General features: G+C 38.4%; 1 protein-coding gene across 1 annotated transcript in view; it reads right to left on the bottom strand.

Moving 5' to 3' along the window:
* The window catches only part of SCN8A (sodium voltage-gated channel alpha subunit 8), a 176,337-nt gene extending 155,600 nt beyond the window's left edge, over positions 1-20,737 (bottom strand). Inside the window, exon 1 of the mRNA XM_081310121.1 lies at positions 20,643-20,737. The gene's annotated coding sequence lies outside the window, so the exon portion shown is untranslated. The remainder of the gene's footprint in view (positions 1-20,642) is intronic.
* Between the last annotated feature and the right edge of the window lie 683 nt (positions 20,738-21,420).

The following is a 21,420-nucleotide window of genomic DNA, read 5'->3' as shown; positions in this document are numbered from 1 at the left end:
CCCTTTTGGCTTTTTCTAATTAGTCACTTAACATGTCTCTTGTGAGAATTCGAAGTGGGGAAGAAGGAAAATGCCAATTGATCCATTTAATTTTTCCCCAAATAATTTTGGTAAAAGACTTGGGAGAACCAGAGTTCAATGTCAACCCAAGTTAGAAAAAACATTTTTTTTGAAGATTTCTATTACCTATTCTAAAATTCTTTACCCCATCAAGGTTTAAAAGCTGATGAATTATTAGCAGTCATATGAAATACAACATCAATATGCTATTAGCAAATAAAATGAATATACATCTTTAGCTCAATGATTCCACTCCCAGGTATTTATTCTATAGACACAGTCTTACATATATGGGATGGGTATACAAAGAAATTCTATGCAATTTTCTGTAACAATAAAGGATCAAAATTAATGGAATAATTGCTCCTTATTTACTAAACAAATGTACATTTATTGATTAAAAAATGGACTTACAAAATAATAAATCCATTTAATGGGCATTTTGCACAGCTGATAAAAGAATTAGACCTTCTACAGACACTGACACGGAAAGCTTTCCAGGACAAATTAAGTGAAAAAGCAAGACATACAACAGTGTGTGCAATGAACCACCATTCTGTTGTGATATGCACACTTATCCATATTTTTCCTTTGTTAACATTGTAGAATGTTTTTGTAAGGAGACATGAGAAATTGGTAAGTAGTTGCCTCCAGGGAATGTCACCACCTGTCGAGGAGACAGGTAAATGAGGAAGACTAACCTCTTCACTTTACATATTTCAAATTTGGCACTAAATACAGATATTATCTGGAATTTTCATTTAAAATATTAAAAATTTAAAAAAGAGGAGGTGAGGGCTGGGGATGTGGCTCAAGTGGTAGCACGCTTGCCTAGCATGCGTGAGGCACTGGGTTCGATTCTCAGCACCACATAAAAATGAAATAAAGATATTGTGTCCACCTAAAAAAAATAAATATTTTTTTTAAAAAAAAAGAGGAGGTGAGATCAAAAACACTGCAGTCCTTCCTGGGAGGATTCCCTCCACTGGGGATCCTGAGATTCATCAGTTTGGACGCTTGATATCTTGGGGTTGATAATCTGGGTCCCAACCACCACCTTTCTCACTCTGTTCCTTTCTGAGCCAGCCTTGTTCCTTTCTGAGCAAGTGTTTAAACTGGTTTCAGATGAGATGGACTCAGGCCATTCCACCCTGTATTTCCCAGTCAATCCAACTAAAATCCCTGAGTAGCTGATGATTCTATGAAGTTACAGATAGCAGGTAGAATGAGAAAAAAAATCTAAAACCCAAAGTATTATGAAACTGAGTTTCCCCCCCTTTTTTTTTTTTTTTTTTTTTTTTTTGCTTTCTAGTATCTCCTGGCCTAGACTCTCAAAGGCAGTCCAAATCCAGAAATGTGTACCAGATACACAGAACAAACACCAAGAGAAGACCTTCATTTGTGGTCAAAGAAACGGGAAAGAGTCCCTAAACAGTCGAGGGGGTAGAGGAAATCCCAATTGTTTCTTCTGTTCTCTCCTGCCCTACCTTGAGGCAGCTATGGCAATGACAACAGTTGTAGTAGCCAGATGGGCAAAGTGATGTTTTATCAGACCAGGAGAACTGGGATCCCAAGAGCACAGGGAGAGTCACCACTGCTGTCTCTCCCTATCCTCTCATTTGATTCCCAAAGTAGATCAAAGAAAGTGCAAAGCAGAGCAGAGAGGAACTAAAGACCTAGATTTCTAGACAAAGTGCAGGAAGGATAATCATTTGGATTTGGAAAGTTTGAGGAACAACTATAAGAGGAAGGAGCTCATTAAAGCTATGCATGAACCATGAAACCCATCCCCAAGTTGCACATGCATGTGTCTGATCCTAAACAACATATCAAAGTGTGTGTGTGTGTGTGTGTGTGTTTTACTAGAGATTAAACCCAAGGCCTCACACATGCATACTAGAAAATTATTCTACTATACTACTGATGTATACCCCAGCCCTTCTTATTTTACTTTTTCTTTTGAGACAAAATCTTGCCCAGGCTAGCCTCCAACTTGCAGTCCTCCTGCCTCAGCCTGGGAGGAGATGGGATTACAGGCGCTCAACAAGATTTTGACAACTGATCTCAGGGTTATACATACAACTGCCTGGTCTGAGACTAGCCACTGGTTAGTACATATGTGAGACAAACAGAAATAGCATAGTAAATACTTTGAAATTTGAACTGATGTCAGATCCCAGACCACAAAAGGCAGGAGGAATTTTAGCCTGAACCTAACTATTTGAGTTGTCTCCTAAAACAAACTAACAAACAGAATAGAAACATTCTCTGTTTTATTTTAATAAAACTATTTACTCCTCTTGGAGTTCTTTAAAATATTAATGATGATTGAAAGCACAAAATTATAACACTGTTGAAGGGATTTTCAATGTATGTAGATAAAATACATGTGACAATTACACAGAAAAGAAGGTAAAGAGCCATCATAGCAAATGCCTATTATTCCAGTCACTCTGGAAGCTGAGGCAGGAGGACTGCAAGTTTGAAGCCAGCCTCAGCAATTTAGCAAGGCCCTAAACAACTTAGCAAGAACCCTCTCAAAACAAAAAAATTAAAAAGGCTGAGGATGTAACACAGTAATGAAGTGCCCCTCTTATTCAATCCCCAGTACTGAAAAAAAAAAAGACAGTAAAGAGATCTATGTGGTACTCAGAATTTTGCAATCCACTGGAAGTGGTAAAATATTAATTCTAAGCAGATTGAACACTTATGTATATTAAAATCCCTAGTGCAATACTAAAATAACTATAAAAAGGGATAAAGTAAAAAAAAAAAAAGAAAGAAGGAAAGAAAAGAAAACTCCCATATAAAAATTTAAATAGAATGCAATGCACAATACCTATAATTCCAGCTACTAGGGAGGCTGAGGCAGGAGGATCATAAGTACTATGCCAATCTGGGCACCTCAGCAAGACCTGTCTCAAAATAAACAAAATAAAAAAGGGCTGGGGATGTTGCTCAGAGGTACAGTCTTGCCTGGCATTCGAATCCCTGGTTTAATTCCCAGAAAAGAGGGAGGGGGAAGGGATAAGGAGGAAGAGATTGTCAAAATGGATTACAGAAAACCAAAGGACATATTCCATGCTCTCTATCAGAAACCCACATTAAATACAATGATATATATAGGTTAAAAATAAAAGGGTTCAATATGGTATCCTGGCTTGGATCCTGGAATAGAAAAAGGACATTAGTAGAAAATCTAGTAAAATCCAAATAAAGTCTGTAGCTTACTTAATAGAATCAATGTAAATATCAATGTAAAATCTTTGTTTCAATACATTTAATCATGGTTATAAAAGATATTAACATTAGGGGAAGCTGGGTAAAGAGTATACAGGAACTCTGTACTATTTTTGTAACTTTTCTTGCACCTGAAATTACTTCAAGATAAAAAGATTTTTTGAGTAAAAAAAAAAGGAAAAATAAATACACAAAAATATGAATCATCAGAAAGCCAGTGTGGCTTTATTAATATCATACAGTAGACTTCTTTTTTTTTTCTTTTTTGTTACTAGGGATTGAACCTAGTGGTACTTAACCACTAAACCACAACCCCCACCACTATTTATTTTTTATTTTGAGACAGGGTCTCACTAAGTTGCTTAGGGCTTTGCTTAGTTACTGAGGCTGGCTTTAAAGTTGCGATTCTCCTGCCTCAGCCTCCTGTGTCACTGGGATTATAGCCATGCACCACCACCCTCAACAGAGAGTAGACCTCAAAGCAAGGAAAATTTTCAGAGATAAATAGAGACACTAAATAACAATAAATGGTCAATTTATTAAAAAACGAAAACAATCCTAAATGTGTATGTATTCAAGAAAAGAATCTTACAATATGTGAAGCAAAAACTTATGAAACTAACACAACGAATGGACAAATCAAATTTCCTTTTTCAGTAATCATTAAAACACATAGACAAAAAAATGAACAAGGATACAAAGAAAATTTTAAAATACCATTAACCAACTTGCCATAAAGGATATTTACAGGCAATTCTACTTAACAACAGAACATATGTTCTTTTCAAGAGCACTTGGAGGGGCCGGGGCTATAGCTCAGCGGCAGAGTGCTTGCCTCACACGTGTGAGGCACTGGGTTTGATCCTTAGTACCACATGTAAATAAGTAAAATAAAGGTCCATTGACAACTAAAAAAATGTTGTTGTTTTTTTTTAAAAAAAGGAGCACATGGAGCAGTCAACAAGGCAAACCATACCTCAGGTCATAAAACAAACCTTCACAAATTTTACACTATTGAAATCATAGAAAGTATATTTTCTAGTCATAACAGAACTAAATTAGACATCAATAAAACAAAGACACTGAAGAATCTCCCAATACCCCAAACAATGGGCTTTTAAATAATCCATCCTACAGGAAATAAAAATTAAACATATCAAAATTTGTAAAATGCACCCATAGCAGTGCTTAGAAAGAAATTTATACATAAAATGCTTACATTAAAAAGAATACATTCCCAGGTTGGAGTTGTGGCTCGCCTAGCATGCGTGAAGCACTGGGTTCAATCCTCAGCACCACATAAAGTAAAATAAAGACATTGTATCCACCTATAACTAAAAAATAAATATTTTAAAAAGAATAAACTCCCGTATCCCCCCTAAAACAGATAAAAGGTCTTGAATCAATAACTAAGTTCCTACTTTAGAAAAACAGAAAGAATAAATTAACTCAAAGCTAGCAGAAGGAAGAAAATAAGGAGCTAAAATCAACTAAATTAAAAACTAAAAAACAATAGAGAAGGATCAATAATACCAAAAACTGGTTCTTTGAAAAGATAAAAAGTGTTGATAAGTTTCCAGCCAAGCAAAGAAGGAAAAATTACATATTATCAATATCAGAAATCAAGAAGATATATTACTATAGACATTAAGGATAATAAGGGAATACTACAAACAAATCCATACACATAAATTGGACAATTTAGATTAAATGGACCAATCCCTGAAAGTCACAAATTACCAAAACTTACCTCAAAAGAAATAAATATCCTGAATTGTTATTAAAGAAATCTAATTTGTAGTTTAAAATCTTTGCTCAAGAAAATCCTAGACTCAGATGCTTTCAACTGGAGAATTCTACCAAATATGAAATGCAAAATAAAAGGACACTTCCTTTCTGACGAAGGCCAACATTATTCTAATACCAAAACTAGACAAAGATAGTACAAGAAAAAACAAAACTATCTTCTTGTAGATGCAAAACTCCTCCACAAAAATAAGAGTAAATTAACTCCAATGAAATCAAAGAATGACATATCACAACCAAGTGTCTTTTATCCCAGCAATGCAAAGCTGGTTCAACACTTGAAAATCAATCCAATCCATTATATTAACAAACTAAAGAAGAAAAAAATCATATGATCATATCAATTTATATATACAAAAACACTTGACAAAATTCAACATCTATTCCTGACAAACTCGAAACAGAGGGGGAACTTAATCTGATGAAGAACATCTATAAAAACTAGCAGCTAACACCACACTCAAGGGCAAAAGACTGAATGTTTTTTTTTCCCTATGATCAGGAATAAGGCACAGATGTTCATTATCATCATCTACATTCAATATCTTACTAGAAGTATACAATAATGGAGAAAAAAAAAAGGCTTATAGATTAGAATGGAAGAAATCAAACTGTCACTTTTCAAAAACCATATAATTGTTCAGAGAAAAGCCCAAGAAATCTATAAGAAAGGTCCTTAGAATACCATCTCACTCCAGTAAGATTGGCAGCCACTATGAAGTCAAACAACAACAAGTGCTGGCGAGGATGTGGGGAAAAGGGTATACTTGTTCATTGTTGGTGGGACTGCAAATTGGTGCAGCCAATTTGGAAAGCAGTATGGAGATTTCTTGGAAAGCTGGGAATGGAACCACCATTTGATCCAGCTATTCCCCTTCTCGGTCTATTCCCTAAAGACCTAAAAAGAGCATGCTACAGGGACACTGCTACATCGATGTTCATAGCAGCACAATTCACAATAGCAAGACTGTGGAACCAACCTAGATGCCCTTCAATAGATGAATGGATAAAAAAAATGTGGCATCTATACACAATGGAGTATTACTCTGCATTAAAAAATGACAAAATCATAGAATTTGGAGGGAAATGGATGGCATTAGAGCAGATTATGCTAAGTGAAGCCAGCCAATCCCTAAAAAACAAATGCCAAATGTCTTCTTTGATATAAGGAGAGTAACTAAGAACAGAGTAGGGACGAAGAGCATGAGAAGAAGATTAACATTAAACAGGGATGAGAGGTGGGAGGGAAAGCGAGAGGGAAGGGAAATTGAATGGAAATGGAAGGAGACCCTCATGGTTATACAAAATTACATACAAGAGGAAGTGAGGGGAAAATAATACAAGGGGGAGAAATGAATTACAGTAGAGGGGGTAGAGAGAGAAGAGGGGAGGGGAGGAGAGGGGAGGGGAGGGGGGATAGTAGAGGATAGGAAAGGCAGCAGAATACAACAGACACTAGTATGGCAATATGTAAATCAATGGAAGTGTAACTGATGTGATTCTGCAATCTGTATACGGGGTAAAAATGGGAGTTCATAACCCACTTGAATCAAAATATGAAATATGATATGTCAAGAACTATGTAATGTTTTGAACAACCAACAATAAAAAAAAAGAAAGGTCCTTAGAACTAATAAGTGAGTTTAATAAGGTTGTAAAGGTATAAGTTCTCATACAAAAAATCCACTCTAATTCTATATACAAGAAATGAATCAAAAACTGAAACCTAAAGTAAAAACATTGGCATTAATACAAAAACAAACAACCCACCCTTTAGGCATATCAGTTCTGCGAAAAAAGAAAACAAATTAAGTATAAATCTAAAAATATGTGCAGAGGGGCTGGGGTTACAGCTCAGCAGTAGAGTATTTCCCTCACAACTTATGAGGTACTGGGTTTGATTCTTAGAGAAAGAAAGAAAAGAAAGAAAGAAAGATATTGTATCCATCTTTTTAAAAAAATGTGCAGAATACTGATGAAAAAAACCAGCTATAGCCCATATAAAGAAATGTATCATGTTCTTTGATTAGAAGACTCAATATAATTAACACATCAATTCTCAAATTGATCTACAAATTTAATACAGTTCCAACCAAAATTCCAGAAGGAGTTTTTTGTATAGTAGCTGATTGTGCATTTTTTAAAAAATATTTATTTTTTAGTTGTAGTTGGTTGGACACAATATCTTTATTTATTTTTTGTGGTGCTGAGGATCAAACCCAGGGCCTCGAATGTGCTAGGCGAGTACTCTACGGTTGAGCCACCACCCCAGCCCTGATTATACAAAATATACAGAAAGGACGAGAACAGCCAGCACAACTTAAAAAAAAAAAGCTGAAAAACTCATACGACACAACTTACTATAAAGCCATAGTAAAATCTTGCTATAAAGCTATAGTAAACAAGATAGTATGATATTGGTGAAGGAACAGACACATAAATCAATGGAACAGAATAGAAAATCCAGATATAGACCTCTACAAAATACAGGCAACTGACTTCCAAAAAACCCAAAATCAATGCAGGGGTGAAAGGATCACCTTTTCAACAATAATGGCACTGGAACAATCACATATCCATGTGCAAAAACAAAAAAGAAACTAAATATCACCCCTTATAAAAAATTAACTTGAATAAAACATAGATCTAAACATAAAATGCAATGCCACAAAACTTTTAAAAGAACATCTTGAATTAAACAAATAGGTCTTATAAATGACAAAAAAAAAAAAAAAAAACCATGATCCACCAAAAAAAAATATTGACAAATTGGCCCAATCAAACTTTAGCATTACAAAAGAAACTGTTAAGACAAGAAAAGCTACACAATAGGAGAAAATATGCTCAAGTAATTTATCCAATGAAATACTACCAAAAGTTGGTATTCAATTCCTACAGACAGTTCTTACTAGGTTGTGTGATTAAATCATGGAATTAAAAATTGGAATGGCCTGACAACTCAACATTTGAAAACAGAAGAGGCACCTATAAGGAGCTAATGGCTTAGGAATCCTGGCTAGAAAAGTGATATAGAATTCTGGGAATTCTTTCTTTCTTGAGGTTTTGCAACAGTAGCACTAAGTAATGAATTCATCATTCATTAAAACAAAACCCCACCTTTCTCTGAGCACCTCCCTGGGTGAAGAGAGGGCGCCAGAGCAGAGGCCAAGCATGGCATATAAGTAATACTCCCATTCAATTGCTGTGCCTCACCAATGGAAACCAGCAAGGCAGCAGGCAAAGGAGTTGGGGATGAAAGACTTATCACTTCCTAAAGTTACAAGATAAACCAAAGACTTACTAACGACCAGGACACATGTGGCTAGGAAAAAACACATCAGCCTCCAAGGGTCAAGTGAGATATAATCTAGTAAAAATTTAAGATGGAAAACACTCATATCTATTAATAGCAAGTCTCTGATATTCACTCAACACAAAAAGACAAAAATGTACTTACGTTCTTTGTCCTGTAATATGAATGCTTTTGAGAAATTTCTATTGCCATAAGTTTACCTTAAGATCTCAAAATTATTTATACAGCCAGAAGAATGAAAAGTTGTGCTCCATTCGTGTACAATATGTCAAAGTGCTTTCTGCTGGCATTATAACTAACTAGAACAAATAAAAAAAAAAATCAGGGACTTGGGATGTGGCTCAGCGGTAGAGCGCTCACCCAGCACGTGCGAGACTCTGGGTTTGATCCTCTGTACCACATAAATAAAGGTATTGTGTCCAACTACAACTAAAAAATAAAATATTAAAAAAAATCTTACCCCTTGGGTACTTATAGTCGAAGTTTTCTATATGAATCAGGAGGGGAAAAAAGGCCTTGTAAGGCAAGTGAAATATGTACAAGATTATTTTATCCTGTTTCCCTACTATACTGTATCTTTCAATCTGTGCGTCCAGTAAAAGCCCCTGACACCTTTTCTAGACACAAGGAAGAATTATAAAAACAAAGCTAAAAAGTAAAAAAAAAAAAAAAAAAAGACTATAGAGCTATTAAAATATTACTTGCACTAGAACATCTAGACTAATACAACAGATGACATCATTCAGTCAAATGGTCTTCATGAACTTTCCTCATCCCATGCTACCTTAAGAATGCCTTCCAAGAGCACTATTATTTAATGGCTATTAGCCTGAGATTCAAACTAGGAGGCAAGTACAAACAATGTGATGGCACAGAGAACCTCCTAATGAACTACTGTTGTAAGGGTGCTCTGCATCCCTAAATAGAGCTCTAAATTTATTAACATCTCGTAGGTGAACTCTGCTAGCTCTACTGGTTACACAGCAAACCCTGGGGTCTTCTGCCAACTATCTGAGTACAAACTTTTTTAAAATATGGTGGAATTTACAAGAACTCAGTAACTCTAGTGGTTAAAAAAAAAATAATTTCAACAAATTGAGTTTTTAAAATTGCATTAAATTTGTGATTTTTTTTCTCTAAGTGGGTTTTATTCTTTTGATTTTGTATACATTCTTATGTTCTAATCGCCCTTTACATATTCTTATTCAAAGATTTTCGCTGACTAGTAAAGGTAAGAACAGAACCAAGCTCCCCAGGCTTGACCTTTCTATAAATTACCATTGAAAGCTGAAGTTGTATGTTAAGGCCCACTGGCCACTGGCCTGTACTCCAGCTACAGCAAGGATGTTATATTAATGCAAGTCAAGTCTGAGGCTTTCCATCCACAGCCCAAGATTAAGTACCTGAAATAGAAATCAACAGGACTGGCTGAATAAGACCTCTTCCTCTGGCTCTCTGCTTTTATCTGTTAGAATCCTTTCAGTTGCTACCTTTAATTCTGCCCACAATTTCAAATACTGTAGCTCTCATGAAGCATGAGGAATATAAGCAAAGATCAAAAGGAGAAATCCACAGTTTCAAAAGGCTACAACAGTTATCAGAAAATAACATGCATAATTCTTGTTTCTTTCTCCTCCAAATTGAAGGTTAACTGAGAATCTCAAAGAGAAGGACAATGAGTTAAGTGTCTTTAAATGGAGAGAAAGACTCCAAAGGTACAGATCCACAAAGAAAGATTAAATAATCTTTATCAGTGAGAAGATAGAATATAAAGAAATTCCGAAGACAGGTTTTCCTAAAAGAAACAACATTAGTAACCAATAGGGAAAAGTCCTCTGAAGAGAAATTATAAGAAAATTAGAAATAATGAGAACTTGAACACTTTTTTTTGAACACTTTGAACTAGACTCCCAATACATATTACAGAACAAACGTCACAAGTTTTTCAAAATAGTTGGTTCTCTTTCTCTAAACTTTAAAACAGTGAAATAATCTTTACCCTCTCTCTCCTCCATGTGAAGTTATTCACTAAATTCTATTGAGTCTTTCTATAAACTCTTACATTAGAAAAGATTACTTAAGCACATACATCCATGTGACACATATATTTAAATTGTGTCTACTATACTAGTCCAAATCTTCATCAATATGCAGCAAGGCCAAATCAAATAGCCAAATCAAATAACCAGATGTCCCATTCCTTGCTATATGCCATCCCATTAGGTACTACTGCCCATTCTTGCTAAACCATTACATCACAGTTTTGATCATGTCATTCTGTACCTCTTCAACAATCTTCTGTTGCTCTCTATTGTCATAAGTACAACTGCAGAAAGTCCTTAATATTTGGCTAACTCTCTGCTAGTTTTGCAGGTTTATCTGCCACTGGGAAATTCTACCCTAGCCCAAGTGGTTTGCTCACTATTCCCCCAAAATACTTTGTACATTCTTACCCCTCACTTTGGCTCACACTGTTATTTCTAACCATTCCGTAAAGCCGAGTTCAACTCACACTTCTTCCATCAACCTCTCTGATCATACCAGCTTGATGCTCTCTTTTCTTAAAAAAATCAACTGTACCATTCAGTTGACAATTATTGCCTTTTCAATTATTTACCCATGAACATTACAAAAATCTTTCCTTACTTAACATTTTGTGTTTCTTATATATTTAACCAAATCAGTTCCTACAATAAAAGGTATAACATTTTTTGTCTCTCTCAGTCCTTATGATGCCTCACCCATTGTACACTCACTAAATATTTGCTCCCTGGTGTGATCAGGACAAGTGATTTTCGGTTCACCACATAAAGCAATGGGCCAAGAGTTTTCAAGGCCATGACATCTTCTACACTATTATTGTTCATAAAAAATTTCTCTAATGGAACCTTAAAAAGCAATGTAGTTAGTAGAAAAGTGCTTTGACCCAAACTAATTTTTTACATTAAATAGATCAAAAAATTGGAATATAAATTTTACTAGGAAAAATAAAACATAGAGGAGTTATGTATATCATAAGGAAATTTTTAAAGGGTATGAGAGATTTTTAATGGTGCTATATTAAATAGATCTTTATTCTGTAGGATATTCCTTGTTTTTACTCCCCTCAGCTTTGCAGAGGTGTAACTAACTGACAAATATTTCACTTGTTTGTAACATTCAGTGAATAATATACTGTATTCCCTGCATACTTACTTTAGGATCCTGAAATCAGTTATTATATTTATAGACAGTTCATTCAAGATTTTAAAAAAATAACTGCCTCAGAATTGACTTTTACCAAGAATCTGAACAAAAAGACTGAGACCCTGCTCTCCTGCAGTCTGGGCGAGCCAACTTTCCAAACGTGGGTGCCAACGAAGCTTTTCTACTCAATGGAACTCTGTCTCTGGGCAAGCACAAAAGGACCCTTCTGGGCATGTCCTTCTCTAGTTTAGCAGAATGACAATGCAGTGGCATCTTCTCCAGGGGTTTCCCTTTCCTCCTTACTAGTTAATTCTTGTCCAGCAAAGTAATTATTTTGTTGCACTTTTGTTTTCATTATTGATCCTTCTTTGACATTCTTCATCTTCCACCTGTGGCTTTCATGTTGAACATAAGGGACTGGAGTTCTCGAAAGACATTCTTATTCCTTCTCTTCCTCTAGACCATATAGTCAATTTCCTTGCTCAAACCTTCACTGTTGGTGTTGAAGCCGGCCTTGAATTTGTGATCTTCCTTCTCAGCCTCCTGAGTCACTCACTGTCACGGGGATACAGTCATGCACCACTGTGCCTGGCTCTCTGTAGGTTCTTTAGGATATTCAACATAGAAGATTGTGTTGTTTGTGAATAAGTTAAGTTTTACTTCTTACCACAAGAGATTTTAAATCTTAAAGATACAGATAAAACCACACACGAAGGCCTGGTGACTTATCTAGCTGGCAGTGCTTAGGGCTTTTTCCACAAGTCTAGGGTGCCCAAAACTGGGACAGCATTTGATTCTTCCAATTAGATCTAAGATATCTATAATGAGAATTCAAATCCATAAACTATTTTAACAGTCTTCCTTTAAGAGATAATTGGAAACAACTGGGGGGTGGGAGCAGCAGCTGCAGAGGGAGATAAAGTGTATATGTGCATATGTAGGTAGGAAAATTTACACAAGAAATTTGGTAATGAGTTGCCTTTATGGAGTGCATACAAGATGACTGGGAGACAAAAAGAAAACTTCCAACCTTCTGATTTTTGAACCCTCTGCCCCTATGAACTATTCACCAAATATTACATAAAAGATAAATTAGAATGAAAGAGATACCATCAACAGTGACTTTAAAAAAAAAAAACTGGGGGGAGGAAATCAGGGAGTTTTGCTAAATTGCTTAGGGCCTAAGCTGCTATGGCTGGCCTCAAATTACAGAGTCTCCTGCCTTGGCCTCCTAAGTCACTGGGATTATAGAAATGTACCACTGCACTCAGTGGAGAAAAGACTTATATATTAAATAACTAAAAGTCCCTTTTTAAAAAGGGAGAAAATAAAAGAAACATTTAAGAATGTTACTAATTTTTTTGGCATAAAACAAGAAAATATTCTCTAGTTTTCCTAATGCAAAGATCATATAAAGAAAGCAACTTGTAGCAAAGTTCTAACGGAGCTAATAATAATATTTTAAAACAAAACAAACAAAAATCCCACCTTCCTAAGTTTCTGTGCCCTGTCCGAAAGATGAGGACTCTAGATGGACCATTCTAGATGGGACTCTTTGGAGAGGAATGAACACCTTCTCTTAAAATATAAGTAATTCTCCATATTCACATCTAATTCCCTTGTCCATTTTCACCCCTGTAGTTTCCCTCACTCTCCTGATGATTCCTCATACTCCCAACAGTTTCATCCTTATCACAATACAAATCTTTTAAAAATGTTTTGCTATCATCAAGGAATTGTCCCCTAGAAACCCAGCATTATATATCTTTAGTCTACACCCAAATCTTAGGAAATCCAATTGATAATTCTATGTGAATGAGATTTCTGGGTCTTCTGAACTCTATTGGTCCCATTTGCAACTTGGTTAAGTCTTCTCTGCAATTTAATAATAATGTATCAATTTGTTTTCATTTAAAAGCATTTTATTCAACTTCTTGCTAAGACAAAAAGACATTAGTGAATGTGACACAAAAGCCTGCTGCATTATGCTTAAATGAAAAAAGAATTCCTCCTAAAATAAGGAGTTAACCATATAATAAATTAAGCACTATTTGTTTACAGGGTTGTTGTTCAGCAAAATGAAGGAAAAATGCTATTACACATTGGCTTGCAATAGCTGTTAAGCTTTTGGAAGCTCAGCATTCACTTGTCTATACAATTAAAATAGGGAGGGAATAAGAACAGATCAAAAATCAATTACTTTTTCATTGATAAAGTAGTTGCAATCTCCTCCATTATCAATCATCTACAAATTAAAAGTAACATTTTAACTTTGACTTTTTCTCCCTTCCCTCCACTCTGGTAGAAATGTCAATAATCAGTTAAATATTCAAAACATAGGAAAATAAATGTATAATTCACAACTTATCTAATGTTCTTATTCTCTAGAAACTCAGAAGATTAAACAGCATAAAAACCACACTAATGAACTGAACGTGAAAGGAGCCTGTTAATAGGACTTTTGAGGGATTTCAGTGTTTTCCATTTCCAGACTGGGACAAGCCCAATGAACACAAGAGGTCTCTCCAATAGTAACTATAAAAGTGTTCCCAACCTCTCCACCTGTTTAGTCATCCCAGCTCAATCAACTCCTGCCAGGAGCAACGGAGCTACAGTCCCAAATCAAGAGTACCTCTTAGAACCTGAAGTTTCCAGCTTTTATTTTACTGCTTTTCTCTGTCGAAATATATCTAAAGGAAAATCTTGATTATTATTCTTTTACCTTTGTTCTTCTAGCCCAAATCCTTCACAGAACTACTTCTGCTCCAACTAGCTTACTCCTCCTAGCACTAATTCCCAGCATGCTTTGTTCTCTGAGACCTACGATAATTTAAGTCTTGCATAAGCAAAGATAGCTGGGTGAAAAGGGGCCACAATTCTCTACAGTCCTGGTTATAACTAAGGTTGGCAATTTCTGAGTAACAAGGTGAGTATATTTATGTCAAGAGATATAGAGAAAGATGAGCAGATACTAAGACATGATGTCTATCTAAAAAGTAGCAACCAGGCATAATTGTACACACTGTAATCCCAGCTAGTGGGGAGATTGAGGAGGAAGATCACAAATTTGAGGACATCCTTCACAATTCAGCAAGACCCTATGTCAATTTTTTTTTAAATTAAGGTTCAGGGATGTAGTTAAGTGGTAGAGCACCAAAAGGGTTGAATCAATCTCTCTCTCTCTCTCTCTCTCTCTCTCTCTCTCTCTCTCTCTCTCACACACACACACACACACACACACACACAGTAGCTAAGATAGCTACAAAAGGAAAACAAGTGTATTACTTTGATGCCTCCTATTTTCACCCATATTCTACTAATTGATACATCTTCAGTTCATTTCCCTTCATCCTTCCTTTTCCAAAATGCTCTCTTCCAAAGGTACTTTTGCCCTCCCTCTGCCTATCTCAGAATCTTTCATTATGCCCACTCACTAAGATATGTTTAGCTACCTAGGATAATGATAATTTCTTAAAATAAAACCAAAATTGTTCACATTACTTGGTTATATGAACATCAGAATATAACACCATTTAATGGGAAAAAAAAAATTTTAAGCATGAGTCAACTAACTTGAATACCAGTCTCCACTAGTTAACTAGTCCTTAACCCTGGACCACTCAATCTTATGGACTGAGTTTCAGTTTCCTTAACTATACAACGGGTAACATAATATTCATCTTATCGAACTTCAACAATCAACTGATAGAAGCATTTTTAAGAGTTCTGATAACAGGATTAGAGATGTAGCTCAGTGGCAGAGCACTTGCCTAGCATGCATGAGGCTCAGGGGTTCAATCCCCAGTACCACCAAAAAAGAAAAAAAGTTTTGAAAACAGACAAATATAAAGTAATAATTGCCAAAGGTCATCTGTGAGACCTAAATATATGAAATTTATTCAAACAAAAAAGTTCAATGACTGTACCATGGAAAACCTAAAATGATTGGGATAAAAGCAACTCCAAACTCATATAATCACTTAAACATGATTTTAAAAACCCAGTTCAGAACAAAATAAAAGCAGGCCCTAATTTCTGGGTTCATTCCACCTTCAGATTCCAGACTATGGTTAAAAACAGTTTAGTTGCCTGCCAGCTGGTGAGTACCAAAGCATTCCTTTTTCGTGGAGTCCTATTCTAGTGTAGATGGGGAATGAGTAAGAATATTACTTTGATAATGCAGTAAAGGCCAACGCAACAAATGTACAATAAAACTTTTCTCTTTGTAGACTAGTAATGTCCATTTAAGTTAAAGAACCTGCAGATTCAATCTGCTATGCCAGACTGAGGATAAAGTAACCAGCTGCTTTTCAATCTCCTAAAATTTACAACAATATACATACACTATATCAAATACAAATAAAAACACACACTAAGCTGCTCAATATCTAGAGAGTAAGGAACTAATATATACTGTGTCAGAAACCATAAGGAAACAGAGTTCATTTAATCCCCACAAACACCCTGCAATGTGAATATTATTATTGCTATTTTTATTGATGAGAACACTAAAGCCTAGACAGATTAAATAACTTGCCCAAGGTCACAAAGTAAATAAGCAGCAGAGTTGGTATATGAACCTAGTTTTGCCTGACACCAAAGCCCATACTATCCTGACTTTTATTCTCAATGGTGTAACTATGGCAACCTTCTTGGGCCTTCATTTCACCTTAATTCCTAACATAGTACTTAACTGTGTGTCTTGGATAAGTTTCTACAACTTCACAAATGGACAGAAAAAAATTTCCAGAAGACTTCTCCTTTGTCTTTTTTTTCCCCCTCCCTTCATTTCCTTCCCATTTCTGTGCAAACTATTTCTTCTCTAGGTTAAATCGCTGGGCTCAACCTAATAAGCCGCCATACATTTCAGCAATCAATAAACCTAAAGGGTGTAAGTTCTATTTCCTTCCTTAAACAACCAGTATTTGAGCACAGCATTTTCTTCTAATCTGGTTCCTAGTACAATTCCTTGAGCATAGTAGGTACGAGTAAGACTGTATATTGAATCACTAACTTAAAAAAAAAGTTTTACTCCTCTAGCTACTAAATTTAAGAGATGTCAAAGGAATCCAATTCTATAAGTAAATTCTTTCACAATAAAGATGGATTTTTCAAAAAGTTAAAAAGGGCCAAGAAAAAGGTAAACTGAAATAAGACAATGTAGAGTTTAAGACCCCAATGACTGACTTGTAGATGATGAATTTAAAAGCTTGAAAGGCTTGATTTAAAAATATTGGCATTCAGAGTATTTTTCAAATACTTCCTGCAAAAAAAAAAAAAAAAGGAAATAAAAGACTGTAAAAACAAACACAGACAACTCTTGCTCAGGATGTTAAGACTAATGACTCTTTTCCTGTTTTTACATAAAAAATAATACTGCAGAAAAAGTTAATATAAGTGTGGTAAGTGGTTTCTCTCGCTGGATAAAATGGTTATCTTTAACACTTTCCATACAGTGCAGATTTACTCTCCTTAGATATAATCCATAGAAATTAAGTATTCATTAATTCAAGCATGTGTCTTCTAGAACAACTTGTTACATAATACCAGCATATTAAAGATAATTATTTTTCTTTCCATTCATAGAATGTTTTTCTTGCTTTAAGTGGTCACGTCCCTTTGTATTCTTTTCATGTAGGTACAGGATTCTTGTATAAAGAATTTCATTAAGTCCCAATCGTTTCTTGGTAAGCACAAAAATGACATTTCCTCATAAACTAAACCTAATTTATATGTCTTTTTATTTGATTTATGTTAACTTTTCAGTGAGTTTAAAGTACTTCAATCACACTGGAATCCATGTGGAATGGGCTATTTTTGTGGTAATAAGTTCCCTACCAATGAAAGTATTCGAAGAAGAAATCTCCTGTAAGAAGAATTCCTGGGTTAGGTGGAAGGATGAACAAGCTTAATTTTATGGTCCTCTTCCCTTTCTATGAGTTTAAAATGAATTTTTTGATGAATAAACTTTGGTGATACAATGGATTACAGACCAGCTTATTGTGACCTGTCTCTTTTGCAGCTCACATTCAGATCAACCCAGGGAAGATGCCCTTCTGATCCTGATTAGCCTGGCAAGCTATCTAATTCTTTCTAGTGAAAACCAAATATCCATAATATTATCAGTGTCTTGCTATTTGAAATGACTGAAATGTACTGAATTAATGCAATCAGCAGAGTGTCACTGTATGATTTACTTATGGATCTGTGGCAGCCTTTTAAACACTGTCTCCATGAGGGACAGCCAAAATGAGGAGTTATGTGGGAGTAATAAAATATGATAACTAGGCCTTCAACCTCAAATACAAACCCAGCTGCGCATACACATGCACATCCACAGGAAAGCCTGCTAAACGATGGATATAAAGCAAAGAAAAATCCAAATCCTGTCCAGCATGTGTGCTCTTCACTGCAAAACTGGTTGGGGAACTGTCCTTTCAGCACCACACCACCAAACCCTAGTACAAGCCTAAATAAAGGCAATTGGAAGCTGGAGCTCAAGAAAAATTTGTTAAGGGTCCTACAAGGAAGCAACTGTAGGGTTATGTGTGTTTAAGCAAGCTATATTTTCCTTAATTATTCTTTATCAGTTTAAAACAAAATCTTCCAAATATTTTGATAAAAGCTGACAAAGCCCCAAATGAAAACCAAAAGCATATAAAGTCAGCCTCTCAAACTGAACCCAAGAAACCAATAAAACTAGCCTGTGCCATCAAGAACTGCTTTGCAATACCTGTGACCAACCCTACTAAGAAACACAACGCATTTACATACACCCTGAATCAGATGTTCAGAGAACACAGAACATGCTTGTAGCCTTCTCCAGGAACAGCCTCAATTTCTAGGACAGAGAATGCTTGCTGAACAAGGAACCATCACTACCACCCCCACCCCCCAACAAGCAATCAAATCCTTTCAGGGAGAACTGAAGGCCTTATAGGTCATGAGTTCCAAAGGAAAAAAAAAAAAAAAAAACGCTGCAGTATTTCAAGAACCAGGTTACAGACAATGTGCTACAATGTAGCTTTTGTCATTTTAAATCTGAATTCCCCAAGATTCCTACTATCCTGGTACTAGGCTGTAATGTTGTCCAGCCATTTGCATTACACATCAAAAAAAAAATTTTAGGAAGGAAAAAAGCCCCCTCCCCCATATCTTCTAATGCACGTGGAGAAAAAGAAGTACAGAGAGACTGTGAGACAGTGAAAAACCTACCACACCCGATATCTCTCTTGGAAAGCTAAAACATCCCCCAGCCCTAACACACCACTAGCTCTCTAAAGGATCTCTCCAGGTTCAAACTTGAGAAAACAGTTATTTTTAAAAAGCACTCTCCCCTCTTTGCCCTCAAGGTCCTCACCCACACTTCCTGCTTCCATCCCTGCCTCTCTGGTGCCCACTGTGCATTTAAAGCGGCTTCTCTTGTGTAGCAGAGCTTGCTCCATGCTAATTATTACTCCCTCCCCCTGAATTCAGCCAGATGCAATGCAAAGTTTTTTCTACCCACCTCCCCCGAACAGATGACATTCATTTATCATGAACACTGATGTGAATCTTGGAATCTCCAGATATAAAATGTATTCCCCCATGCTTAAAATTAAAAACTGCAGTGTAAGTGAGGAAAAGGGCATAGGGTGGAGTAGTTGGAAGCAATACATGGTTTAAAGAATCCTATTTATCAAGCTGAAAAATGATTCCCACTCCATGCCAACTCAAAGCTGGGTCCCCTGGAGGGGTCTAACAACCCTGGCCTACTCTCCCTCCCCCTGAAAAGTTAGCTGCCAAGTCTCCACCGGTGGTTGCTGCTGGCAATGGAGAGGCAATGGAGAGGATGGAGCTGAGCTCCCAGGAGAAATGCAGAGGCTCTGCGGTCCCCCAAGGTACCAACAGAGAAGTAGAGAGGAAGGGTCCAAGCTGTGCAATTGGGCAAACAGTCAGTCCTGGACCCTATGCTAACAAGAAGCCCAGAGTGCTGCTGGCGGTGGTAAGGGTGGGGGGGAAGGGGAGCGAGGAGGAGAGGAACAAGCTCTGCATCGGGTGGCGTATGGATGGGGGAAGGGGGATATTCTGAAAGTGATGTACTCCCTAATGCAGGAATCCTAGCCTGCCGAGGAAGGTCCCGGGCGCCCCCAACACAGCCACAGAACACCCTGTTAGGAGGGGGACAGACACATCCGAGTAAAGGACAGGGGAAGTCCTAGCAACCCAAAGAACCCAGGAACACCTGGCTTCTGCAGTTGGTAGAAATCTGGAGCCTGATCAGGGACAAGGATGCAGTAAGACATGGGGGAGGGGGAAAGGCTGAGGGGCTGTTGTAGGAAGATCCCGACAGTGCTGCCCTTCCCAGAGCAAGCCGGCTAGCGACCCGACTCTACCCCGGCTGGGGGAGGGGGGTGCACCACGGAAGGGGCACCGAGGGCAACCCGTGTCCCCCAGTGTAGACTAGAGAGACGAGGAGAGGAAGGTATCCGGGCGTGCGGCCGGTGGTCCTAGATTCTCCTAGGGGCCCCCAGTAAACACGGTAGAAGGAAGCAAGACTTCCAAAACACCTGTCCAAAACAGGGAGGTCAGAAACTCGGCTCCACAGCCCCGCGAGCCCCGCCGCGCACTCTGCGGCAAAGCCCCTGACTGGAGAGGGGCGAGCCCGCTCAAGGGTCCCGAGGCGGGAAGGGGAGCCCGGGGCGAAGAGCAGCGCCAGGGCGGGGGCTCCGGGGCGACTTACGGCGGCAGCGACGGCGAGCGAGGCAGCGGCGGCCCTAGCGCGGGGCCCGGGAGGCGCGGCCGGACTGCAGAGGCGCCGAGGCTGCAGCGGGCGGGACTGCGGTGGGCGCCATCTTGGAGCGCTCCCCGCGCCCGCCCCCCGCGCCGCCCGAGTACTTGCATAATTGATGACTCGCGCCCGCCCGCCCGCCGCGCGCCTCCGCGCGCGCACCCGCCCATCGGCCCCTCGCCCGACCCCTCCGCGCACTCCCCCCGCCCGACTGCCCCCGCCCGCACCCCGTGCCCCGCGCCCGCCCTCGCCCCGCGGCCCACCTACCCCTGCAGGGCGCGCCCGCTCGCCCACTGCGCCCGCCCGCCCGCTTGCTGGCTTGCAGGCCGGCGTCCCCGCGCCGCCAGGACCGGATCCGGGCGAAGGAGAGCAGGGCGCCGGCAGGGGGCGCCGCGCCGGAGCGCCAGCGAGCGTCCCCGGGCCCGCCTCCACGACGCCCCCGCCGAGTCGCGGGAGGGGCCGCGCGGAAGGCCGCACAGGCCGCGGAACCGCTTCCCGCAGACACCGGAGTGGAAACCTGAAAGGTGTGGTGTTGACTCGCGCTCCGCGGCCCCTGTCAATGTCAAGTCGTACCTTTCCCTGGAATTTGTCTGGTAATAGTACAGCGCTCAGTTGTTGAAGTTTCTGATCTGTAAACCCAAGGACTCGATTTACATCATCTTTGGCCAACTGATGAGACTCGAGGTCTAGGTCTACCGACAGCACGTGGAGGCTTGTGTTTCCGCAGCCAGGGGCCTGGTATAAGTAGTGGGAAGACACAGCGCCCAAGTCTGAAACTGTGTCCAAGTCATCATTCTTGCTGAACCTCAGTGTGTCCCTCTGTGAAGTAGGCATGAGCATTTGAAATGCTTTCTCCCCATTTCTGAGGATCTACATAATGAATGCGAGAACTTTTAGCACTTTATTTTGCCTCTTTACTGCAAAATAGATCTTTCTACCACAGATTCACAGTTGAGAGTGAAAAAGCATGCTCAGACTGCCACTTACTAACTGGGATGCCTCTAAACAACTTCTCTAAACCTCAGTGTTCTCCAACTGTGAAAAG

Source organism: Spermophilus citellus (assembly GCF_964194105.1).
Source record: "Spermophilus citellus genome assembly, chromosome: 10".
In the NCBI taxonomy this organism is placed as follows: domain Eukaryota; kingdom Metazoa; phylum Chordata; class Mammalia; order Rodentia; family Sciuridae; genus Spermophilus; species Spermophilus citellus.
The sequence above is the reverse complement of the archived record's forward strand: the minus strand, read 5'-3'. Positions and strand labels throughout refer to the sequence as shown.